This window comes from Fragaria vesca, linkage group LG3, assembly GCF_000184155.1.
Source record: "Fragaria vesca subsp. vesca linkage group LG3, FraVesHawaii_1.0, whole genome shotgun sequence".
Classification (NCBI taxonomy): domain Eukaryota; kingdom Viridiplantae; phylum Streptophyta; class Magnoliopsida; order Rosales; family Rosaceae; genus Fragaria; species Fragaria vesca.
The window spans coordinates 26,547,979-26,555,668 of record NC_020493.1 but is presented as its reverse complement, the minus strand read 5'-3'; the positions used below and the strand labels follow the sequence as shown (position 1 = coordinate 26,555,668).

The following is a 7,690-nucleotide window of genomic DNA, read 5'->3' as shown; positions in this document are numbered from 1 at the left end:
TTTTAAATTTTAAATTTTAAATTTATATATATGTGAAAATGTTAATTAATTATTTTTTTCCTATCCAATTAGGCGAAGGTGAGGGAGGCTAGTGACGAGGTGATGAGTGCTATAGTGAGGGAGACATGGCCGGACACGCAGGAGGAAGAGATGTCCGAAGCCATGTCCCGGATCGACACTTCGGATCCGACGATTGGGGCGAGGATCATGGGCACAGCCTTCCCACCGAGAGCAAACAACTTCTACTGCCGGGGTCTAGGAAAGAAAGGCGAGGGGGTCCTCAAGACCACTCCAGGATTTCAACGAAAGGCAGCCTCAACCAGCAGCAGGACCACGTCCACGACCACCAGGACGACTCAGCTAGAGTCGGAAGTTCAGAGACTACGAGAACAGCAAGCTGCTCAGGCTGCCTATAATGCCTCGCAGGCAGCCTATAATGCCGCGCAGGCAGCCTATGTTGCCGAGATACATGCCATCCAGCAGGCCCAGCAGCAGCAGATGTTCCAGTACATGCAGGACTTTACAGCTGCCCAGCTTCAGGGACTTCTGGCTCCGCCCATGCCTACGGCTATACCGCTACCCCAGCCGCCGCAACCTCCGCAGCAGCCCCCAGAAGCGGATATTAATTTAGACGATTTAGATTTTGTGTAGTTGATGAATTATATAGTTTTATGTGCTTGTTGTTGGTTATATAGAATTGTTTTGGTGTATTTTGCAGCTTGCTTGGAATGGTAATTCAGAAATTTCGGGGGTTTTTTTTTTACTTGGAATGAACTTATAGCCGACGAAAAACGCCTTAATTCGTCGGCTTAAAGTTTTTTTTTTTAAAAAAAAAAGTTTTAGCCGACGAAATACACTTTAATTCGTCGGCTAAATCCCTATAAACGAAATAGACTATATTTCGTCGGCTTTAGTTATTTTTTATTTTTTAATTACAAACTTTAGCCGACGAATATTTTAAATTCTTCGTCGGCTAAAGTCGGAGAAATAACCGACGACATGTTTTTCGTCGGCTAAACTCTAGACTATAGCCGACGAATACCTTAAATTTTTTTCGTCGGCTAAAGTTTGGACTATAACCGACGACATTTTTTCGTCGTCTAAAGTCTGGACTATAGCCGACGACATTTTTTTCGTCGGCTAAACTCTGGACTATAGCTGACGATTTCTACATGTGTCGTCGGCTAAAGTCACCACAGACAACCTTTTCCCGACGAAATCTTAGCCGACGAAAGGTCGTCGGCTAAGATCTTAGCCGACGAATTAAGCTGACAGGCAGACGAAAATTTTTCGTCGGCTAAAGTGCTTGTCCTGGTAGTGCCTAAACCCTAGTCCAAACTCAACGAAGACCCATGAAGGTCATTGCACAAAAAATAGAAAAACCTTAGTTTATATTTTAGTTGTAATAAATCCACGTGTCAATATTTGATTGGAATGTAGGACCATGTCATACTGTCACGTGGTCCTCCTGTAGCATCTAAAAATTTCTCGTGAGTGTTTTTATATTATTTATGATTTGTCTATTTAATTACTTTTACTCTATTTTCACTCATGCTGGTCTCCATATGATTTTGAGTTATATGATTGGTTAGAAACATCAAATGGCAATGCCACATGATGATGGTAAGTCCAGAGAATAATTAGTCAATAACTCATTTTGATTATTTTAATATTTTTAATGTAATCACAATAGGTCTAGTATCATTGCTTAGTACTATTTGGTCTAGCGGTATAGTCTTTTTATAAGTAAGTGGGAGGTTGTGAGTTTGACTCATAAAGTTGTAATATTTGAGTTGTTTAACCTCACTCCCCTCCAATTCATTCTCCATGGATGTAAACTTTTGGGGTTTGGTTGATGGTTTATGCTTGTATCCTGTTCTTCTCAAGGACTACTATTCTTCAATGAAGTTTTGTCGATTTTTGGTTTTGAATTGTTTTTTTTGGTTTTTTTATGGGTTGCTGGTATGGCATGCATGGATGATTATTTGATTTTTGGTTGCAATTTAGACTTGCCGTATTTTATTTTCCTGCAATAGAATGCTGGGTAATTAGAGATGGTTAGCCTAGCACATTCCTCATTCCTTTAATTTGGTCTTCTCGGAGCAAGACAAGAAACCCAGTAATGGGTTTTACTGAATTTCTTTAAGAAAGCATAGATTGATAGTAAGAAGAAATGGGTTTTTGGAGGATCGAAGAAGTAGACTTGAGAGAGCTAGGGGAGAGAAAGAGTGTTCTTTACCGTGGAAGGGAGAAGGAAAAAGATGAGACTATAAGCCCATGTTTTGGTTCATGGAAACAAGTACTTGGGTTGGGAAAGAAAAGTCATTATTTTCCATTGTTTGAAAATAATGGGAAAGGAAAGTGGTTCCCACGTGAAAAGAAAATAAAATGGAAATTGGTTCCTTCCTAGCTTTTCCAAATATTGGAAAAGAAAGTTGAAAAGAGTTACAATTTCTCATGTCAAGCGAAAATTTAAAGAATTAATTTTCTTGAACCAAACGAGGACTAAGGGTTTTTTGGTGAAAGCAATACATACATAGGGAGTAAAAATGATAGTGTAAATTTCAGCACCTATAGTTAAAACATGGTATCTACCCAAAGTCTAGGTCCTGCAAAAAAAAGAAAAAAGGTCCTGCATTAGTGTTGACAAAGGTTGCACACCAGCTGGCTAATTAAAAGCTCATCAATAACATGAGAAGGATATGAAAAAGAAGATGAAGCACAAGACCATTATGCTCACCATTTTGGTTCTCTGCCTGGTCTGCATAGTACCACCACTCCAGGTTGAAGCACAACCCCGACGTCTTGCTGCTGAAGAAAGTAATTCACTCTCGCTCTTCTTCAAATCCAGTCTTTTAGTTATTATATATTGTGGTAGACAAACGTTCAATTACTCAAAAGCTTCAAATCCAGTCTTTTATCTTTTTCTTTTTCTGAAGGAAAGTGTTATTGATGATCAAATAGAGCCAATATTACGACAAGCATACTTATTGAATGCAATCTTTCCCTTTATTCCCTAGAGTTAGAAGAACAACTGCATTATATATGACTTGTGTGCGCAGGGGAAGTACTACTAGAAATTGGTTTACAATTAGGAAAAAAAGGCTGGAACTTGGATGTTGATCCTTGCAATGACACAACCTGGTCTACCGCCCCTAGTGGTGACGAGCCCTTATACAACAACACTGTCGTATGCAACTGCTCGTACCCTGATGGTCTATGCCACGTCGTCAAGATGTACGTTTACTTACATTCTACTCAAAGATCTCTGTCTAAAGCCAGTTATAATGGCTCATGAGATCCATTTTTCGATCATATTAACAAGTCAACCATTCAATTTTTGAGCATCTTCAACCCTCGATCTAAAACCACAAACTCAAATTTAAATTCTAGGACAGGCAAACCTTATTACTACTCAAAACCTATAGAGTCAAAACCCAAACTAGTAAAGGTTTGCGTGTCCTAAAATCTAAATTTGGGTTTGAGTTTGAGTTTCAGACCAAAGATTGAAGATGCCCGTACATGTGTGTGAGTAAATTAAAGATTGTGTCAATTTCCTTGTTTTCATTAAGCCTGAGGAGTCTTGTGTGTTCGTTATATAGGATCTAAAAATTGGATCTTATACTATTTCTGTTGCCTATCAAATTTGACCAGCTCGAAATTTTTGAAGTACAGTTTTCTTAAAGGACAAGACCTGGCTGGTGAACTTCCATCATCTATTGCAAAGTTGCCCTATCTTACAGCAATGTATGAGATACATTTTTGTTTGCATAGTACCATCTGAAAGGTTTATATGATTTCCTCGAGTATTGATGTCGACCTTCGGCTTTGTTTATAGTGATTTCATGAGGAACTACCTAACTGGTAATATACCAAGTGCATGGGCTTCTACGAAGTTGGAATATCTGTAAATTGACTTCCTCTCTCCATGGTAAATGTTAGTCAATAATAGTTTATATTGCATAATTGCGTTAAGTAAACTGAAATGAGTGCAACCTACAGGTCCATTGCTGTGAACAACTTATCAGGACCAATCCCTGCCTTCTTGGGAAACATTACAACTCTGGTGTATATGTATGAACATCTTTCTTTGCCTCTTTTTATGTGTATCCCATCTGTTTTAAGCTTTGTATGTATGCTCCAGCGCTATCTCTCTTGCCATTTCATTATTACTGAAGAAATTTGAAGTTTCGTTTGGTTTGTGAGTTTGTCCAACTTTGATGGAGAATATTTTCAGGAACATAGAGAATAACGTGTTCTCAGGAACTGTTCCTCCCGACCTTGGAAACTTGGTTAACTTGCAGAATCTGTAAGCTTTCTTCTCTGTTTTCCCCATCCTTATTTTATTTAATTCTTCATCTTTTTGTATTGAATAACCTGACTAGCGAGTACCATTCCCTAAGTTGTTAAGTTTCATTGTGTCTCCAGTATTCTTAGTGCCAACAATCTCACAGGAGTACTGCCGGTGGCTCTAATGAATCTGACAAAGTTAACAGAACTGTAAGTAACCCTTAACATTCTTGTGTTTATAGTTACTATAATTTTTCATATTATTATTATTTTTCAATCCGTTCCTCTATGCAGGAGGATTAGTAGCAACAACTTCACTGGAAGAATGCCCGACTTTTTTCAAAGTTGGAACCAACTTCAGAATTTGTAAGTACTTGTCATATCATAAAAATAGTTGAGAACGGAGATAAGCAATGTAAGTTCTTTTTGCTATTGTATATTCTTAATTGATAAAACATAGAATTGATGTAACCTTTATCCATACTGGATTCTGTTTTTGACAGAGAGATCCAAGCTAGCGGTTTACAAGGTCCCATTCCATCTACCGTTTCTGTCTTGAGTAATTTAACAGAACTGTGAGTTCCACATTCAGTTCTAACTTGCATTACAGTGGAAATCTTGCTTAACGTACAATTAACAATTTATTATAGCATATGCAGGGAATTTATTTTTTCTCAAACAATTATTTATGCCTTTATGGTGCAAATTATGCAGAAGGATCAGCGACTTAAGCGGAGCGGGTTCAGTATTTCCAGATTTGAGTAATATGACAAGCATGCGAAGATTGTAAGTCTTAAAGCAATTTTGGTCATCTTTAGTTTTTGACTAATCCATGCTTACCCGCAGTAATGCTAATATGGAGTGATATTGCAGAATGCTGAGGAGCTGTAATTTATCAGGACGTATTCCTAATTTATCAGCAATGACAGGATTGTATATTTTGTAATACCACTTTTCTGTAGATTTTTTGTTCTACTATTACTTTCAAGCTTTGTTTATTCTTGATAGCAATTTGACTAACGAGGTGTAATTTCTCAGTCAAGCTTCCAAAGTAAGTTTCGGGTTTCTTGTTATTATCTTGCAGAGATCTCAGCTTCAACACTTTGGAAGGAAGTATTCCTGATCTTGAAGATCTTTTTCTGAACGATTTTTTGCAGTACTTGTAAGAAATGTGAATTTCATGAAGGTCATGACTAGCATATATCATGATGTAGTGGGCCTCCTCGGCATAATCTTCACATATATACAATCTTCACATAGATAAGCATATATTTATCAAAATGTTTCTCCATGTGAACCAACCTTTTGGTAGTTAAAGTAATAATTGCTTTAACAGAATATGACTGCGATTTCTTTTGTAACAGGTATCTAACTAGCAACTTGCTCAGTGGCTCTATTCCAGACTGGATCAAGAGCAGAGATAGTCGCTAGTATGTTCCCCTTACCATACCAGATTTCATTGGATTTCTACATTTCTACTGAAGCCTGCTAAAATGTTCATTATGTTTCACAAACAAACACACAAAGATAATTGAAAATATGAGAACTTTCAGTTTCGTAATAGGCATGCTGTTTAATACCTAGCTTAAAACTTAAGTGAAATCAATTGTTATGTATGACATTATGACTAGTGAGGAATCTTACCTATAAGTGACTTGTTGAGTATATTAATTGTACTGAACTTGGAGGAACAAAGACTGGAAGTTTTTTTCTTTGTCATATTAGGCTATGTAATTTCCCACAAATATGGTTTTCAACATTTGGATGATCATCAGATTTTTGTGTCATAATTTCATCCTCTCAATCATATTAGAAAGTATATCAATATTCTAAAATGAACTTTAGCGGTGGGTTTACACTGTTTTGCCATTTCTGTGCAGCGTGATAGATGTTTCTTACAATAATTTTTTTAAGAGCTCTGAGCCATCTTTTTGCGCAGAAAACGTGTAAGAAGTTTTTCAATTCTAATTGGCATGAGTGGAAGCTTCTTTTTTTTTCATTGGATTTCCCTATGTCTTCATTTCACCTCTATTTTGTTTCTGAACCGAACTGATTTGGAATGTATCAGGAACGTGTTCAAAAGTGTTTCTACAAGTGATAACTCGTAAGCCATTATGATGAAGATACTTTCTTTTTCCATTATCATTTTCTTGGAATTTAAATTACATGAACTTATTTTGTACTCCACCATCCAGATTATATGCAGAGTGCCTGAAAAACTCTTCATGTCCAAAAGGTACCATTGTATTACTTAGATTCAGAATGTGAATGTGATATAGATACTTTAGTTATCCAACTTTGGTTTCCTTTTTAAATTAGGTAACTACTATTCAAGATAAATCTGGCTTATAGTATAAATGTGCATATGCATAGTCACGGAAATAGTTCATAACATTTTCATTCAAATTAAAATGGTTTTCCGTTTTCTGTTTTCCCCTCCTTTTAATCAACAGATCAGTACTCATTGCATATCAATTGTGGTGGTAAAGCAACCACCATTGAAGGAGTCAACTTTGAAGCGGATCAAGACCTAGGAGGTCCAGCACATTGGGCTCCTTCAAGGCCTAGCTGGGGATTCAGCAGTACTGGACATTTTTGGGATACCAACGCCGCCACCTCTACAGACTACATAGCAAATAATATATCTATACTTGGGATGAACAACTCTGAGTTGTACACACATGCACGTCTCTCTCCTCTTTCTCTGACGTATTATGCACGCTGCTTGGCAAATGGAAATTATAATGTGAAGCTTTACTTTTCGGAGATTATAATCAGAGGCAATGCATCTTTTCACGGTCTTGGAAGAAGGATATTTGATGTTTATATTCAGGTAGTTAACCATACTCCTTTGGCACTCTGGATGACTTTGAAGATTTCTGATTGACGACATTTCTTACAGGATAAACGAGTGTTGAAGGATTTTGACATCAAAGATACAGCAGGAGTGGTTGATATAGTAGTAATTAGAGACTTCCCAGTTGAGGTTAAAGATAAAACTTTAGAAATCCGATTTCATTGGTCTGGGAAAGGAACAACAGCGTCCCCAAGGAGAGGAGTATATGGTCCGCTAATATCAGCGATCTCAGTAAATTTTGGTATATTCTGAAAACTGGATCTTTGTCACTCTGTTTAAGTGATATACATATATATATATACAGGAATTCTCAGGTGCGGACGTCCGCACCAAAAAGTTTTGGTGCGGATTTCTATTTTTGCACCACTTTTCGATCAAATTTTCTCATCTCCACCGTCTAGTATCTAGATAATATTGTGTATATCATCTCTGCAAAATTTCAACTAATTTGGTAATCGTTAAGGCCCTCAAACTCGAAAAACAAATGGACGGACTGAATTCTGTCCAGTTGTGTTCATACCAGAAAAACTCGATTTTGAGGGC

At 37.2% G+C, this 7,690-nt stretch overlaps 1 pseudogene across 1 annotated transcript in view; it reads left to right on the top strand.

Annotated features, from left to right (window-relative positions):
* Positions 1 to 2,714: 2,714 nt before the first annotated feature.
* LOC101306031 overlaps positions 2,715 to 7,690 on the top strand; it is an 8,279-nt pseudogene continuing 3,303 nt past the window's right edge. The window contains exons 1-16 of the transcript XR_184400.1: positions 2,715 to 2,820; positions 3,063 to 3,237; positions 3,676 to 3,747; positions 3,839 to 3,907; positions 4,003 to 4,074; positions 4,238 to 4,309; positions 4,429 to 4,500; positions 4,585 to 4,656; positions 4,794 to 4,865; positions 5,005 to 5,076; positions 5,164 to 5,223; positions 5,375 to 5,452; positions 5,655 to 5,720; positions 6,171 to 6,243; positions 6,749 to 7,123; positions 7,193 to 7,388. The product of XR_184400.1 is annotated as a probable leucine-rich repeat receptor-like serine/threonine-protein kinase At3g14840-like (transcript). The remainder of the gene's footprint in view (positions 2,821 to 3,062; positions 3,238 to 3,675; positions 3,748 to 3,838; positions 3,908 to 4,002; positions 4,075 to 4,237; positions 4,310 to 4,428; positions 4,501 to 4,584; positions 4,657 to 4,793; positions 4,866 to 5,004; positions 5,077 to 5,163; positions 5,224 to 5,374; positions 5,453 to 5,654; positions 5,721 to 6,170; positions 6,244 to 6,748; positions 7,124 to 7,192; positions 7,389 to 7,690) is intronic.